The following is a 19,272-nucleotide window of genomic DNA, read 5'->3' on the forward strand; positions in this document are numbered from 1 at the left end:
TCTTAAGGACCATCTCTAAATGAAATAAAAGTCTGTTCTTTCCCCAAACAAGGCAAACAACAAGAAGTAACTATAGTGTTTACATTCCATGATATTTATTTGCAGAATCAGAGCGTCTGACTGTATGTGTTTGTGCTTTTGTGCTTGTCTGTGCTGCAGCTGAAGTGATCGACACATTTGACCCTCGCTGCTTTCTCTTGTTCAGGTGGTGAATCCGCTCCTCGACCCCCCTGTGTGTGTGAGGCACATGTTTATGTAAATCTCATTCATAAGTCATTTTGCATGGCCCTCTTATGATATTTGGAGGTGTGGAGAGGGCGTGACGAGGGTTGGGTGGCATTTATACAGCATGAATTGCATGGCAAGCGAGAGCGCAGAGAGTATAAATAAGGAGTTTCCCCACTAAAGGCTATTTAGCATACGCATTTACTCAGCAAAATTCCAACATCATCTGTCAAATGGGCCAATCGCAGTCAATATTTCTCGGACTGGTTAATTTGCCTGTCAGTCATGCCAATTACAACTCGTGGGGAGACAATACCCAGCTCCAGAATATGAAAAAGCCAGGCAAGTTGATGAATCAACCATATGCTACGACTAGAAGAGCGAAAAACACAGACGGCTTTCGTATGCACACAGCGCTTCCCTCTGCTCTCGCTGCAAAAACACAACTGTCTTTATTTCCACTAAAACTGGCCAATAAGCGACATCTCTCAGTGCCACCAAGTTTGTGATGCAAGGCCAATTTCAGCAAAGAAAAGTGTGCGGAAGTTTGTAAAAAGAGGCGGGAGGAACGCTTCAGCCTCTGCTTTATTCACTTCCAACAGACTGAATGTGTAACAGCAGCAACAGTTCAACCTCCGGCCTGTAAGACATAAACGATGCAGGTTAGTCACACAGGTCCCCCCCGAACAGTAACGCTTAGGTACCTTCATATTCCTCCCTCTACCGCTGTGCCTGATGACAACGGGCGAGACGGGCAAACGATCCCCGGTAATGACGGAGGCAGCGGGACGGCCACGGCGGGAAAGAAGAGCCAACTGCACTTTAAGCATATGGACCGGTTTCAAACGATCCGCCGAAACCCACTCTTTACAAGTCCCCGTCTCCACCAGGAAAGCCTTAGGCCTGGCGTCTGACTGAAGAAGGCCAGGGGTCGCCAGCCTCCGTGGACCCGCTGCTCACAAACCACTCCTACTGCATAATCCGATGCTTAAGTGCTCAGTGCGAGGGTCGGGATGGGCCAACGAGGCGGCTTCAGCAAGTGCAGTCTCAGCTCCTTCAGACGCCTTAATGTGCTTCGTACATGGGGTGCATATGATGGGCAGCCCGCGGAATAAAGCCGTTTTAAAAGTTTAACGTGCCCCCAAAACTCCCCGCCTGGTCGCCACCCTCGTCGGACTTAGCAACCATGTGCAGTGGGGCGCACAATGTCGAGCCGCTCCATATTTGCAAAGTCATCTTCGGCCATCACGTGCTTTGTCGCATCCAAACGGCGCGCCAGAGTAAAAAAAGGCGGGCCCAATGCGGTGATGTAATGCTCCGCCCCATGTTTAGCTACAGCAGCAGAACATGTTGGGACGGTTAGTGCAGGGGAAACGCTGCTAAAAGGCGCTGGTTTGTATCTCCTGCTGCTAGCATGTTAGCAAGTAGTGGTCCGCATCCATTTGAACTGCAAACAAATGTCCAGATGTTGCTGTACGTCATAAAATATTTGTCTGTGATTAATATACATAACAATAAAAAAAATAATGCTGCAAGTATTATATTGTATACTTTTGTCCTGCTTTTGTCCTGTTTTAGTCCTGTTTTATTAATTTATTTGGCAAAAGAGTAAAATCAACCGGCTGAAAAACAAATCTACAAAAGTTACAAAACACTAAACGTGCCAAGAAACCTTTAGACACAGTGAGAACAAAAAAGATAAAAGAAGATAAAAAGAGTTAGTTGCTAGATAAAATATATTTAGTTTTTTACACGTTGAAGCTGATTACAAAGCTGTAGATTTGGAATGTGCTTAGTGAGTGTGTTATAGACTCGTTAGATATTAAAATGGCCGTGAATTACCAGTGGCGTAATTCTGAATGCAATTGTGAATTTATTTGTTCAGGCACTTAACACTTAAGAAGTAAATTATCTCTTTAAGACAACGGCTGCTGGACTACAGCATCACAAACGGTAATTTTACAGCCGTTTGTGGGAGTAATAACTAACACAAAAATTCAATTTGACAGGAAACGATTGCGTTTGTGCCGTTACAGAGGGAAAGTGTTATTGTGCCATGAGGCTACAACGTTTAGCAGCGCAAGCACTTGCTGTGGGTGCCCATGAGTGTGTTATACTTTGGAAATAGTGTGTACGCTAATATATGGCTCAAGTAAAAGGGTGCGATCATGTGACATCACAATAATCTCTGTAATTACTGGGTTTATCCACATGAAACGAAAACCACCAGCACAACTTTCAAGGTCTTTCCTGTCACAATGTGTCATTATCCCACTCCAATGACATGATTGTTCTCAGTTAAAAGAACTTCAAGCTATAAGATTAATATGGCATGTTTGTGGAGCCAATCGAAAAAAGGTTCAATGTTTTATTATTTCTATTTAAGATATTATTTTCGAAAATGCTAAATCTAGAGTTACATAAGGCCTTTTCTCTCCATCTGAGATTATGACATCATCCAATTCTAGAACGTGAATAACCCATTTCAATACTGTCCTGTTCTCTTTATTACGTATCTCTTTATTATTATTATTTTTTGCAGTAGCTCTGGATTATTTAGTAGTCTCAATGATCATATAGAGCCCTGTGTTCCAACATTTTGAGAAATAAATGAAACTCACACAGTAAAACCCCCAAAAACTAAAGTTCCTCAAATTTTCACTTCCCCGACACACATGGCAGCCAATCAGAAACCCCGGGGCTCTTGCTGTGCCGTGTTCGTGCTCCAAAAGTCGCTTTTGCGTTGCGGGGCCGCAGACCCCGAGCGCTGATTGACTGATCCACACGGACTATGTGGAAAAATGATTAAAAACATCGTGGAACTGCTAATAATTGGCCTAATGTGATAGTTTATCATCCCTGTAAACAGATACATCACACAGAGACCGCTTGAATTCCCACAATGCACCTGGACCTCTGATTAGCTCTGCAGAAGGTCGAATGCTTCAGGCCGTGAGGGAGATTGACACTGGACTGTACAGCGGCCTTTAGTCTTGATTCTGTCCAAATTCTGAACGTGTTTCAAGTCAGTTCTGTTGTCATCAATAATCCTTTAATATTGTAATACTGGCTTCACACGCAAACTGCAAATAGATTCTAGCTCTGTCTTGCTCCTTTCTCATGAACTTAAGGCCAACTTGTTCTCTCCGTCTCGGATGAAGTAATACCACTTGTTTCCTGACCACAACATGACCATATTAGGAATGTACAGAGAAAGATCATCTCTGTGGAAAAGTACTGCGAGAGCCTGCTCCCGAGACACTGAACCTTCATGAATATTCATATATATTCTTTGTTTTAAGAGCGTGAGGGAAAGTGTTCGGAGCCGAGCGCCTGGTGGAACGTCGTGGGTGAGGGATAGTTTACGCTGAACAATTTGTATTAAGTCTGTAATTGTTAGAGAATAACTTCTTCTTCATACGACCACATCCTGTCTAGTTTACTCAGATATTGAGATGGATAGAGATTGAATCGAACAGTACTAAAAGTTATTTTCTTTACTTGGCATATAGAAATTACAATTTATAGTAATAATCACTCTGAATTTCACACTATCTTGTACAACCAGAAAACAGGTGTTCATCTTTGTGCACGCGTTTCCAAACTCCCTTGAAACAGGTGCAGTATTTCCATGTGGAGTGTGTGAAGTGGGTTTGTGAATGCAGAAGAAGCCGGGTGTTTTCTTTACCATATGGTGCACAGCCGCCTGCCAGGCCCCGTGTTCCCTGCCAGCGCGCCGACACGGGGCCGGGAGAGCCGAGGCAGTCTCCCCACTCTATCCGCTTAAACCGCAACTATTGTGCTATTTATAAGCCTATAATTAATGTGTAAAATTAATTTGAGGCTTGGACATGGATAATAATGGCTCCCTGTGGTGCAGCAGCTTTACGTTTCGCACGAGACCTTTACGATGGAACCAAAGTAACCTGCTCAGAATAATCCACGTATTCCACTGGTGAAAATGTGTCGGGTATTTCTGCGACAGTCAGACACATTTTAAGGTGCGATACAAGGCTAAATTTACTTTTCAAAACTTGTAGTATGTTGTTTGAGAATCAAAACCTCTCCAAAGCTCACTTGGTTATACCTTGTGACATCATTAGGTGGTATCTAGGTGTTTAAGCACAAAAGCAAAGTATGTTTCTAGTTTTTAGGTATGCTTTCATCTGGAAACAAACAACTTCCAAAAAAGGTCCAATCTGCACCTAAATATGGTTTATTGTTTATTCAATCGACATGCATCAAAATCATATGGGACATTGTAAAATCAAAGTCTGGTTTCTCAAGATCAGTGCTTGAAGTACCAAAGACACACAACTTTCCAAATGTGTATTTAACAACATTTTGACAAATTGTACAGAAAGATTTGTTGATATCTATATGATTTATAAAGTTTTAAAACAACATCTAAGCTCTAGTTTACTTTGATAAGATAAGATTTTTTTTTATTTTTTAATCGAATATGCCACCTAGATGAAACAAGAATTCTAAACATGACTCTCCATTTTTCAGATTTGTATGTCCTGAATCAGTGCCATTTTGGCCATTTTTCTACGTGAAGAGATTACATAATGAAAAACTACTTTTATAGAAATACAGATTCAAGTCCTATTCTTTTCTCCTCATCCATGCCTCTTACCAACTCTTTCTGATTATTTCTGAACTCAAATTGCACCAAACAACTTTGAAGCTGGCAGCTATTATTTGTATCCCTCTAGAGTGTGGTTAGTGAATGAAAAATGGCCTTGGCCATGGCACTTAGTGAAGCTTCAAGATTGTCAAAACAAAACAGTACAAAGTAAATTCAAGCCGTTATTATGTATTTCTATGAGTATTATTATTATCATAACGGCTTCACTCCTCAATGCAACAGTGGGGGGTTAGTTCTGTTAGTTCTGCAACTGTAACATTTAACATGTTCACAAATCAGTTTATCATATTCTGCGACGATCCAGCCCCTGTCCAGGGAGTACCCCGCCTAAGGCCCAAGGTCACTGGGATAGGCTCCCAGAGTTTATGTACAAAAGCAGACAGCCAGCATGGAGCGTAGTGTCTGATGTTAAAAACAGATAAATCATGTCATCAGTCTCTTTAAATTAACAGAAATGTATCACCATGTGACCACAATCCTAACTCACATGCCCCACGCTGGAGGCTCCATCGCTCGTACTCTTCAGTTCTCTGTGTTTTGCATCTTCCTGAGGAGCACGTCTGCTTCTCCTGGTGTTCCGAGGAGCACCTCTGCTTCTCCTGGTGTTCCGAGGAGCACCTCTGCCTCTCCTGGTGTTCTGAGGAGCACCTCTGCCTCTCCTGGTGTTCCGAGGAGCACCTCTGCTTCTCCTGGTGTTCCGAGGAGCACCTCTGCCTCTCCTGGTGTTCTGAGGAGCACCTCTGCCTCTCCTGGTGTTCTGAGGAGCACCTCTGCTTCTCCTGGTTTTCTGAGGAGCACCTCTCCTTCTCCTGGTGTTCTGAGGAGCACCTCTGCTTCTCCTGGTGTTCTGAGGAGCACCTCTGCCTCTCCTGGTGTTCTGAGGAGCACCTCTGCTTCTCCTGGTGTTCTGAGGAGCACCGCTGCTTCTCCTGGTGTTCTGAGGAGCACCTCTGCTTCTCCTGGTGTTCTGAGGAGCACCGCTGCTTCTCCTGGTGTTCTGAGGAGCACCGCTGCTTCTCCTGGTGTTCTGAGGAGCACCTCTGCTTCTCCTGGTGTTCTGAGGAGCACCGCTGCTTCTCCTGGTGTTCTGAGGAGCACCGCTGCTTCTCCTGGTGTTCTGAGGAGCACCTCTGCTTCTCCTGGTGTTCCTTTAACCCTTGCAGACTTTAAGACACGTTCCTTCACACTATCATTAAGAAACCTCATGATCAGGCGTCATAGTTTATCAGCGGCTGGTCTTGGTTTGCCTTGATGTGCTCTTTCGATTGTGATGGAAGGGACCTCAACTCCAGAGCCCGAGATGATCTCAGGTATCATCTTCTCCAGAAAACCCACAGTGTCCTCTCCTTCTTCAAATCCGAGACTCCCACTAGTCTTAGGTTGGGTCTACGTGATCTGGACTCCAAATCCAAGATCTTATTTTTCATAATATTGTTCTCCGACTCCAGCGTTGTCACTCTGGTCCACAGCGACTCCATCTGCAGATCATCCGTAATGTCTGAAACACGCTGCTCGACTTCGTCCATGCGTGCTCCGGTTACTCCTCCTGCTTTCAGCGCAGCGGCTACTGCAGCCGATCCGGCCCATGGCAGCGATCACCTCGGCTCCAAGAGACTCCATATCCCGCTGCATTTCGCGTCTTATTTCAGACATCTTGAGCAATAATTGATGATTCGTCATATTCTCTCCCCCTTCCGATCTGAAGACGTTATGAGAATCTTTATCTGCGGGATCCCGTCATGTTAGCCTCGTTAGCCTCGATAGCTTGTGACGCAGGCAGTTTTGGTTTGTCTTGGTCCCGTCGCGTTGCCGGATTTGTGTCATCCTTGTTTACACATCCCTTGTTCTTCCTCTTTGGATTATGTGTCAAACGAGGATTTTAAAGCCGAGTTTTGCAGAAGCGGTGCGAGGTCAGCTATTCTTTAATTTGATATTTAAATGTAATGTTGCTCATGTGAATTGTGCTATTCTTTGCTCTCCTTGTCACACATTACGCCATGATTAGATATAAGACCAGGACGACTCTGACGGATTCACACCTCTCATGGCTCACAGTCAGCAACACAATTCATCTACGGATCATCGGAACAGTGGATATTTTTTGCTGAAAAGTATTTTTTGGTTGGAACCAGTCATAGATATCAGACTAGATGGGCACGAGGTGGTGATTTTAAACGTCCTTGCCCTGAGCCAAATTCTGAAAGGTCAGCTGTGCTTTATAGAGCTATATTTCATTGGAATCAGCTCCCAGGCTCCACACCAACAATTGAAGTTAAACATAGATAAGAACTTTATTGATCCCTCTTATGACAAGCTGAAAACAATACCAGAGCATCTCTTTTGACATTTGGGCACATATTTGTTCTTTGATCGAGCTGTGGTCATTTCATGTGAAAAGTGATTCTCTGACTGCTCTTACAGAGGTTTATGTTTAGGTTGATATTATTCCATCTTTTGGGCAGTGGGCAAATCTGGGTCTATCAAATAAAACGTATAAACATACAGTATACAGAAGCTTCTGGGATTCACCTTTTAAACCTTTGGCCAGTTGACAAAATACAATTTTCTTTTGCTTCAGGAAGTAAAATAATCAAACTAGAGGAGTTCTTCTGTTTTGTTTAATGTTTGATACTACTACTACTACTACTACTACTACTACTACTACTACTACTACTACTACTACTACTACTACTACTACTACTACTGCTGTTGTATGGCAGTGTCTCCAGCTTTCCTCCATTATGTGTGTTGTCGTTTTCTGTCAAATGAAAACTGGATTACACACTCATAACTTGTCCTGCTGAGACTGAACTGCGTCCTTCAAGGGCCAATGACGCTCTCCATATCAAACGCAGACTCAAACCCCACAACTTCATCTGGATTACTATGAGCGACGGGCGAATGTGCACTGGACTTTAGTATGTACTGGACTATAGTGTGCACTGGACTATAGTGTGTACTGGACTATAGTGTGCACTAGAATATAGTGTGTACTGGACTATAGTGTGTACTGGACTTTAGTATGTACTGGACTATAGTGTGCACTGGACTATAGTGTGTACTGGACTATAGTGTGCACTGGACTATAGTGTGCACTAGACTATAGTGTGTACTGGACTATAGTGTGCACTAGACTATAGTGTGTACTGGACTATAGTGTGTACTGGACTATAGTGTGTACTGGACTTTAGTATGTACTGGACTATAGTGTGCACTGGACTATAGTGTGCACTAGACTATAGTGTGTACTGGACTATAGTGTGCACTAGACTATAGTGTGTACTGGACTATAGTGTGTACTGGACTATAGTGTGTACTGGACTTTAGTGTGTACTGGACTATAGTGTGCACTGGACTTTAGTGTGCACTGGACTATAGTGTGCACTGGACTTTAGTGTGCACTGGACTTTAGTGTGCACTGGACTTTAGTGTGCACTGGGCTTTAGTGTGCACTGGAGTTTAATGTGCACTGGACTTTAGTGTGCTCTGTACATTAGTGTGCTCTGGACTTAAGTGTGCACTGGACTATAGTGTGCACTGGACTATAGTGTGCACTGGACTTAAGTGTGCTCTGGACTTTAGTGTGCACTGGATATTAGTGTGCACTGGACTATTGTGTGCACTGGACTTTAGTGTGCACTGGACATTAGTGTGCACTGGACTATAGTGTGTACTGGACTTTAGTATGCACTGGACTTTATTGCGTACTGGACTATAGTGTGCACTGGACTATTGTGTGCTCTGGACTATAGTGTGCACTGGACTATAGTGTGTACTGGACTATAGTGTGCACTGGACTATAGTGTGTACTGGACTAGAGTGTGCACTAGACTATAGTGTGTACTGGACTATAGTGTGCACTAGACTATAGTGTGTACTGGACTATAGTGTGCACTAGACTATAGTGTGTACTGGACTATAGTGTGTACTGGACTATAGTGTGCACTGGACTTTATTGCGTACTGGACTATAGTGTGCACTGGACTATAGTATGCACTGGACTTTAGTGTGCACTGGACTTTATTACGTACTGGACTATAGTGTGCACTGGACTATAGTGTGTACTGGACTATAGTATGCACTGGACTATAGTGTGCTCTGGACTTTAGTGTGCACTGGATATTAGTGTGCACTGGACTATAGTGTGCATTGGACTTTAGTGTGCACTGGACATTAGTGTGCACTGGACATTAGTGTGCACTGGACTATAGTGTGTACTGGACTTTAGTATGCACTGGACTTTATTGCGTACTGGACTATAGTGTGCACTGGACATTAGTGTGCACTGGACTATAGTGTACACTGGACTTTAGTGTGCACTGGACATTAGTGTGCACTGGACTATAGTGTGTACTGGACTTTAGTATGCACTGGACTTTATTGCGTACTGGACTATAGTGTGCACTGGACATTAGTGTGCACTGGACTATAGTGTGCACTGGACTTTAGTGTGCTCTGGACTTAAGTGTGTTCTGGACTTTAGTGTGCACTGGATATTAGTGTGCACTGGACAATAGTGTGCACTGGACTTCAATGTGCACTGGACTTTAGTATGCACTGGACTTTAGTATGCACTGGACTTTATTGCGTACTGGATTATAGTGTGCATTGGACTTTAGTGTGCTCTGGACTTTAGTGTGCACTGGACTTTAGTGTGCACTGGACTTTATTGCGTACTGGACTATAGTGTGCACTGGACTTTAGTGTGCACTGGACTTTAGTGTGCACTGGACTTTAGTGTGCTCTGGACTTTAGTGTGCACTGGACTTTAGTGTGCTCTGGACTTTAGTGTGCACTGGACTTTATTGCGTGCTGGACTATAGTGTGCACTGGACTTTAGTGTGCACTGGACTATAGTGTGCACTGGACTTTAGTGTGCTCTGGACTATAGTGTGCACTGGACTTTAGTGTGTACTGGACTATAGTGTGCACTGGACTATAGTGTGTACTGGACTTTAGTGTGCACTGGACTTTATTGCGTACTGGACTATAGTGTGCACTGGACTTTATTGCGTACTGGACTATAGTGTGCACTGGACTATAGTGTGCACTGGACTTTAGTGTGCTCTGGACTATAGTGTGCACTGGACTTTAGTGTGTACTGGACTATAGTGTGCACTGGACTATAGTGTGTACTGGACTTTAGTGTGCACTGGACTTTATTGCGTACTGGACTATAGTGTGCACTGGACTATAGTGTGTACTGGACTTTAGTGTGTACTGGACTATAGTGTGCACTGGACTATAATGTGTACTGGACTTTAGTGTGCACTGGACTTTATTGCGTACTGGACTATAGTGTGCACTGGACTTTATTGCGTACTGGACTATAGTGTGCACTGGACTTTAGTGTGCTCTGGACTATAGTGTGCACTGGACTTTAGTGTGTACTGGACTATAGTGTGCACTGGACTATAGTGTGCACTGGACTTTAGTGTGCTCTGGACTATAGTGTGCACTGGACTTTAGTGTGTACTGGACTATAGTGTGCACTGGACTATAGTGTGTACTGGACTTTAGTGTGCACTGGACTTTATTGCGTACTGGACTATAGTGTGCACTGGACTATAGTGTGCACTGGACTTTAGTGTGCTCTGGACTATAGTGTGCACTGGACTTTAGTGTGTACTGGACTATAGTGTGCACTGGACTATAATGTGTACTGGACTTTAGTGTGCACTGGACTGTATTGCGTACTGGACTATAGTGTGCACTGGACTTTATTGCGTACTGGACTATAGTGTGCACTGGACTTTAGTGTGCACTGGACTTTAGTGAGCACTGGACTTTAGTGGAATCAGACCTGTCATATGCACTCTACAACAATATAACTTTGCTCTGAGTTTTTAGCGCTCAAAGTGACAACTACACAAATCTATGACAAAGTCTTATCTCTATTTAACACATCCCTTTTCGCTCCGTATGTCGGGATCCTGGGACATGACCTTTTGAGAAGAGTTCTATTGGGGGCTCAGTCGGGGGAGCACAGGCGCAAGTGGAGAGCTCGTGGCAGCACTTTGCACCTCGCCGATCTCAGAACACGGAGAGCGTATGCGACTTTGCGGTTTGAAGGGCAATGGCGGCCCGGGGCGGTGTAGCTTTCCTCCCGAACCTGCGCCATGTGCAATTCATTTCAGACATCAGCCTGAGGTGACAGCAAATCACATTAGCTGATATTTTAAGATTCATGTCTCAGAATTCTGTCCACCTCCTTATACTAATTTAAGGGACATACTCATATTTAGCTTTTGTGAATATGTCTTACATAAATGGTTATTCCAGGGTTGCATAACTGCTGGCAAACTTTATATATATTGAAAATAAATTTATGACAAGAGACACTTGAACTATGACCTAAGTCAATCATCATTTTACATTTAGTTCATTTTAAACTAAATATTGACCTAAAATGGCTTAGAAATAAAAGCAGATCCATTGATTTCCTGTTCAAACCTGATAAGCCCCGCCTCTTCATAGAGACATGTCGCCATAACAAGCTGCAGCTTTTCAATTGTATGTTTTTATTTCTAAAAAGTGGCTAAGTGATATTTTAGAACACTACATGTGTCTAAATCAAAATCCAACTTAGAGTAAACTAATGATAAGGAAACGGGCCGTACAGCGCGCCTGAATAAAAAGCCGCACCAACCAACCTGTGATAAACCTGTGGCAGGTTCTAAACTGCAGACCTCTGTATATCGCATGTCCGCGCTCCACGTGTGTCTTTGCCGCGTCTAGATTCACTTCCTCATTAGACACATTTCTCAGTGAATTTGAGTCTGATCGTGATAAAACACACAGCGTTTTGAAGCTTAAATAAACAAAGAACACGACGCGTCCCCCGGACAGTACTTCCACTGTCCACTGACGTCTTCTTCTACAGTGTGTCAAACACTTGCGCTCCCTGCTAGAGTGCCCCCCGGTGGCCGTTAACCATTAAAAATCAATAAAAATAGACCCGCCATTGTATGACCGCAGGGTTCAAAGCGTGGGAAAAAAAAGTCGCGGCTTAAAGTCTGAAAAGTACAGTTGGTACAAAACTTTATTCTTGTAAATTAGTTTCTTCTGTTCTTGTTTTTCCCTTAGAGAATGTTTTAAAAGCAGTTCTTTGTAACAATAGCAGACTGCTGCACACTGATGCTTGCGTCTGATAATAAAGTATTTTATCAACCCGCCAATGTCTGCTTCCCTTCACAGCACAGAAAATAATGTGATAACTAGCTGTGTGTCTTTGGGTTTGTGAGTGCCATGAATGTGTCGTAGGATTAGAATTAAATGACACATGTTATGCATCATTCTTGTCCTTACCACATGCTCTTGAGTGTCCTTATTTTGACATCTCATGTTTTAGAACTTAAAAAAATATCTACTACAAGCATACATCCTTCTGCCGTTCCCTCATCAGGATTTGTGCCAGTGCTCCATCTACTGGTAACAGAGGGAGTTACCATGGGGAAATACACACAAAGCTAGCTTTCCACCGACATGCTAAGATAAGATAAGATATTCCTTTATTGTCCCACATGGGGAAATTTCATTGGTGCAACGCAGGAAGATACAGAGGTAGATACAGAACAGAGATAAGAACAGATCACTTATAGGAAGTCTGAAAAACACTTTCAGTAGAAGATCTCCTATAAATAAATAAAAACTCCCAATGTAAGCATGCAGTTTTTATGAAAACAATTTGATGGCAGAAATGCTCAGAAAGTCTGATGACAATTTATGAATTTGTTGTGGGCGTTTTTCTGAGGCTTTCGACTTAACAAACATGATCCTCCAATGAGCGTGAATGAAGCTAAATACAACTGCAGGCATGTTGACGAGGGAACAGTGCTAGAACATGGTTAAAAGCTTTAAAAAAAAGAGAACATTTTGCATCATATTTGTCCTTTGAATACAGTAACTGCTTCCTCCTTTTGCAGTTTGATAATTAGGCAATGTGTCTTTAACTCTGCACAGAATGGGCACCGTGTTTATGCCAGTCATCCTCAGGGCAGCTCCGGAATTCCTCTGCAACATGAAGCACCACGACTATCCAAACAGTGTCTCTATATTTCCAACATATTATTATCATCATGGTTATTACATTATATTAACGGCGCTGACATTACAATTATTACTATCACACGTTTCTTTGCCCGTGCCTCTTGTAACACCCGCCAATTAAATGTAAAAGTCCCAGCGAGCCCCGCCCTCTCTCCTCGCTCTCTGCTTGTATTCTCTGCTTGTATTTACGGGGCCTGAGTCAGCATTAGATTATTTGTTACTTACCTGTGCTGTTTCATATGCACGTCCACGGCCGCCTCCTCCATGAGTGCTGCTGCGCCTGATAGAGAATGTCTGTGTAGGCTGGAATGTGAATGAGCACCAGAGATATTGAAATAATCCAGAAATATGTGACCTGCCATCCAATGCATTCCTCAGTGCAGGCAAAGTTTTCAAGCGCGTCTTTATAAAATGTTCTTATGCAACTGTTAATTAGTAAGTCTTTTACAAATGGCCGATCGAATGGAATGATTCTTTCATAATTTTCACGGTGTGTTTTCAATAGGCTTTTGATGTTGAGGTAATGTCCTTTTCATCTTTTTAAAGGCGTTTTGAAATCAGAATGTTTCGGTGGAGATATTGAGTACGCTTAACAAAATTACCAATCAATGTCACGTCACATGTAATCCATAGACTCATTTTGATCTTTCAATGCTGTCCAAATATTGTTTTATAATCTTTTATATAAAATGACAAAACAAAAGTACAATGTTTATGTACAAGGAGTATCTTAAAGTTTATTTGACACATGCTCGTGCTTTTTTACTTTACTGCTTGATGGAATAGTACCTGTGGTAAATATCTATCATCAAGTCACATTATATATTATTATATATATGGACATCATTTTCAGACAGTTCAAAGAATCAGATATTTTTATCAAATTATAAAACTGTCAATATATAACTATTGTTTAATTTTTAACATCCAATCAAGTAAAAATATTCACTCAATATGAATATGATGTCACAAACTGTTGTGTTTTAAATGTCACAAATATGTGTAATATCTGGGGCAGATCATATTACTGCAATGGGACAATCTGTGGCCCATGTTTCCACAGTTCTAAGCTAGAGCCCCGCACGGGACTGTGTTTTAATATATAAACTGAATCCCACTGAAACGTTTCAGAGGGAGAAAAGTATGACACCAAAACATTCAGTTTCATAAGTTTCACCAGCGTTGTTCTACTCACATGGTCAAAGTGTCCAGTGATAATACATCCACCTGATGCAGCGCTCTCCTCCTCTCGTCTCCACCTGCTCTGCCTCTGGTACAGCGGGCGGTCACGCACACGCAGCGGGCGCTTGGCTCTGCGTGGGCTGCTACTCTCCGGGACAGGGCTGCTCCTGCACGAGGCCATGCAAACCCTCCAGATCCTGCTGCATTTGTCCTGCTGGAAATACAGTCCGCCACAAGCCAGTCCACTGCCTGTCACTCACTGAATCACATTGTATATAGTTTTATGTGTTTAGTTTATTTTCAAATCAGGTTGGATTTTATTTTGTGTGCACAGAGACCTTTGGAGCAGCTTAGAGGAAACAGTGATGTGGTGAGGTGTTTGGAGCCAGCGGTGCAACTGCAGATCCCTGTGTAATTAGCCCTGTTCCTCCACCAGAAAGCCACCGACAGGAGAAAGGGTCTGGGGGTTTGTAGAAACCAGTGCCGCGCCGTGACGTTTATGGATGGACAAGCAGACCTGGGATGTTCATCAATATTAAATGGATCATAGAAAAGTGAGGAGGAAAAGCTATCATGCCAGGGTGAGCTTTGAACCCGGGTCTCCTGTATTAAGGGCGAATGCCTCTTCTACTGAGCTAAACTCCTTTTCCCTATCACAGTTTATTTAATTTTTTACACAGATTTGTTTTTTACATAATATTCAATGAATATTTTTACTTGATTGGATGTCAATGGTGATGTGAAAAAAATAAGTTCACATAATTCAAGTGCAAAAAAAATAATTACATAATTATAAAAAGCTTTTGTAATCAATAACCTTCATGAAATGCAATGTCAATAATACAATATTTCATTACCTTTGATAGTCCTGTTCTTTTGGATCAGTTTCCACTTTTGAGGAAAGAAATGACAATAGCTCATCTTGCTAGAAAAGCTTTCAAAGGTGTTCATATGCACACTGTCTTTGAAATGGAGACGTTTGATTCCCATCGACTGAAAATGACCTCTGGATCAGAGTCAAAACTTCTCAATTTTCAAAACAGTGTCCAGATGACAGCCTTTGAAACCTTTTCTACCATGGACAGCTCCTGGATGAAATAATGATTGCACTGAATGGCTCAACTTGTTCATGGTATTTTGTGTCTTGTATTTTCACCTCGACTTTCCTAAGCAGCAGATTCTATTGACCGCCACCTTCATTGCAATAAACTTAATGAAACAATAGTGGTATTGCGCATCTGCCTTCCATATTATGTTTAGTTGAGTGGGTTAATGATTTAATGCAACCTTGTATAGAATTTACAGGATGTGGGTTTAACAGACCTGAGAGCGCTCAGATATCACTGCTATATTCACTTAATTAGACACGGAACTTCCATGGATTCCTCGATCTGGCAAGTCGACCTCAGTGTCCAATTCAACAAAGTATTCTGTAGGCAATATGCATTGAAATATATATTGAAAATTGTAATCCTCTCAAAGTGGAAATCCCTCTTATCCCACAGCTCCGGGGCAGAGAGGTTGGGATTGACCTGTCAGAATAATTTTGTGAACATCCTCACGCACACTCCACCACCTGCTGCAGCTTCTCTGGTGTCAGCTTTGTTAATGTGCGCCCTGTTCTCGAGTTGGAAGCACTCGGTCTGGAACAGCTTGCAGGGAGTTTGTGACCAGGAGAGAAACACTCAAGTTTGCTACATAGAACTTTATGTTGTGTAGAAATGAGATTCTAGGGATGTGTGTTTCCGAATATGTACAGAATTATTATGGCGTTCAGGTGAGACCTCAGAGACACAAAAGAGATGTTTCACTGAATGGACATCTATGTGTAGAGCTCAATGGGGAATTGTAACTCAGAAGGTCGTCATCAAAAACATTAGGAACATAGGCACTCGCTTTGGTGATTCGGGGCAACATAAAACGGTGAACAATAATAAAAACAAGACATACAGAATCACAAAGGGCATTGAAGGAAACATATTAAAATTTACTATAAGATAAAAACAAAAATAGGCTTACTATGTACACAAAATGTACAGTTACGTTTACAGCTGTAGTGCAGAAAGTGAACAGTGAAGAGAGAGATTAAATTATAGTTAAAGTTGAAAGTGTTCATAAGTTCAACGGCAGAGGGAAAGAAACTTTTTGTGTAGCCTCCTGCCTGAGGGGAGTGGCCTCCTGCCTGAGGGGAGTGGCCTCCTGCCTGAGGGGAGTGGCCTCCTGCCTGAGGGGAGTGGCCTCCTGCTTGAGGGGAGTGGCTCAAATAGTCCATGTCCAGGGTGAGAAAGGTCAGCTGTGATCCGACCTGTTCGCCCCAGAGTCCTGGAGACGTACAGGTCCTGCAGAGATGGAAGTTCATGGCTGAACACCTTCTCAGCAGAGGGAACAATGCGCTGTAGTCTCTGTTTGTCCCTGGCTGTGGCTCCAGCGTACCACACGGTGATGGAGGTGAGGATGGACTCAATGATGGCCGTGTAGAACTGCACCATCATCTGTGCTGGCAGCTTGGCTTTCCTCAGCTGCCGCAGGAAGTACATCCTCTGCTGGGCCTTCTTGATGAGGGAGCTGATGGTGGGCTCCCACTTGAGGTCCTGTGTGATGGTGGTGCTGAGGAAGGGGAATGAGTCTACGGGGTGATGGGGGAGTCTGTGGAGGTAAAGGGGGGGCTGGGCGGCTGTAACTTAAATTCACGATCATCTCCACTGTCTCCTGGGCGTTGAGCGTTGTTACCGCTGCACCAGGAGTGGCACCGGGGTGGTCTCGAACCTGAAGTAGAAGGTGTTGAGTTCCTCAGCTAGTTTCCAGTCGTCTGCAGAGGCGGTTGTTGTTGGAGAACTGCTGCTTCAGACTCGTACTGTACTGACACCTCCCTGCTAAATCCATGGCACAGAGCCCGACATACGACCACATTTCTAAAGCTCCTGTAATGTGCAAAACCAATGTTTAAAGCTGCACAGTGTAACTTTTCAGGCTGAGAATTCATGACTTGCTTGGAACTGTTATTGCTGTGCATGGAATGTTCCACAGTATTGCATTAACGCTATCAATTTCCAAGCGTTCAAAGCCAGTAAATCAAGTTACAAGACAGATCTGTGGAGAAGTGAGAATGCACATCTTTCAAGGTCTGTTATAGCAATAAAACCAAAAGTCGACGAATAAATGCGAGGTAAGTTTAAAGCCGCGCGGTGGAACCTTTCCGGCAAAGCAATATCATCTTCACGGAGACAAGCACGCGGCCCTTTCTCACCAGACAACTTACACAGTCCACCTTAAATGATAACATAACTGTGTCTCCAAATCAAAACATGCTTCTAATTACGTATTGTTTTTTCATACTTGCATGTAAGCCTTCTACAGTTCACGTGAGAAGAATGGATTTGTGTACTCTTCAGACGCTCCATCGGAAACACAATATTCTGTTTACGAAACTGCAACCTGGATTAAGAGATTAAATCTGGCCCCATTTGTATTCCGCCACGTTCCCATGCAGAACACTTTCATTCTGCGTCGTGTATATTGAAATCTCACACTAGACAGACTCCTACAGCAAGAAATAAGATACAAGGAGACAACTTTGAACGAGGGGAATGTAATTAAATGACAAAACGCGCCCATCCACAACGTGAATCGGGGGAGGAGAGGATTGATCTTAAATGTCAAGAGGGCGAGCGAGCTGCACACGCTAGACCCCACATCGAGTTATATTCTTCTGAGTCACAGTGCAGTATGTAAGTCTGGAGGAGGCGGCGGCGGCTGGCGTACGCGGGGCTGGAGAGGGTGGGCAGGTGCACTCTGACCCAGTTAAGCCCACGGAGTGCTGGTGATCTCCGGATAAAGAGCTCCCACTGGGGACAGCTTAGAATCGACCCACTCCGCTCATAAACCGTGCTATTAATGTGCAGAGGTGAGCAGATCTGATGTGTCATGCGGGGCAGGCCTTTGTGGAGAAAGCTTTTGTGCTTTCAAGGCAAGCGGTTAATTTGTGCACTAAACGTTTCAACTGCGGAAAAAAAACACCAACACAAAAACAGACATGTGCTGACCTTGTGGTAGGGTGACCAGTTCAAAGACGTGGGAAATGAGGATACTTCAAGCTACAAAGAGGTAAAGCGAAACCAGAATGATGTCTATGAGCAATTGTTGTTCGGTTAATGTAACGTAGTGTAGTAATCTTAACTATACGTCAAATCAAACAATAAAACCCAAGAAGGTGCGCAAATCAACCAATGTATGAATCCAATAAAGTTAATCATGAAAATGTATCAATCCGGAATTTTGTTATTACGTCTGCGATCCATAAATCAACATTTAAATGGGAACCTTTGCTTTCCTTGTCATTAGCTCCGTGTAGCAACAGTAGCGTGATGTGAGAGTGTGAATTTACACGTCGAAACTTGGCGAATCCACCCCTCGAGTGCAACTGGAACAAGTATTGATATTGCACATGTGTAGATCACTTACATTTGATCCATTCTAAACCGCAATATTGATCCAAAACAGTTTAATAATAGAAATGGCCATTGATTTCCTGTTCAAAAACTGCGGAACTGACATTTCACCTTAACAAGCAGGATATATAATGTGTGTGGTTTTATTTTAATAATACTATGACATCACATTCTAGAATCAGAAATCCATCCATTGGTTGTTTTCAGATTCTAGAACATGATTATACTTTGTCATGATATATCTAAAAGGTAAATTCACAAATCTTTCTTTTTCTGACTATACTCACCAACTTCATGTATTATAACAACAACAACAAAAACTGCATTTTAACTACATTTTATCTGCCAATAGAACGTTGTGATGTAGTCTGAACCCCAGCGATAGGTGGAGATCTCTATGGGAGATGGACAGTTTTTAAGATAAAATAAGATAAGATAATCCTTTATTGTCCCACATGGGGAAATTTCATTGTTGCAACGCAGGTAGATACAGAAGAAGTTTGAAGTTTGTACCAGTTTTTGTTTCGTGTGGAAAGGAATGACAAAGATATGAACCATAAACCAGGTCAACAAATCTGCAATCTGACACTTTTCAGGTTTCAGATGACGACACAACATTCCGTAGGCCAGTGATATTTCATACAGATGGGGGCAGCTAACATGAATATTGTTAAAATTGTTGTAATACAGCAAAGGGCAGCACAATCTGGCTCTTGC

The 19,272-nt window shown here is 42.9% G+C and overlaps 1 pseudogene; it reads right to left on the minus strand.

Annotated features, from left to right (window-relative positions):
• Nucleotides 1-1,278: 1,278 nt before the first annotated feature.
• Nucleotides 1,279-19,272, minus strand: part of LOC140381730 (E3 ubiquitin/ISG15 ligase TRIM25-like) — a 28,977-nt pseudogene continuing 10,983 nt past the window's right edge.

This window comes from Eucyclogobius newberryi, unplaced genomic scaffold, assembly GCF_026437365.1.
Source record: "Eucyclogobius newberryi isolate DKJ021-1_F unplaced genomic scaffold, fEucNew1.0.hap1 SCAF_5, whole genome shotgun sequence".
In the NCBI taxonomy this organism is placed as follows: domain Eukaryota; kingdom Metazoa; phylum Chordata; class Actinopteri; order Gobiiformes; family Gobiidae; genus Eucyclogobius; species Eucyclogobius newberryi.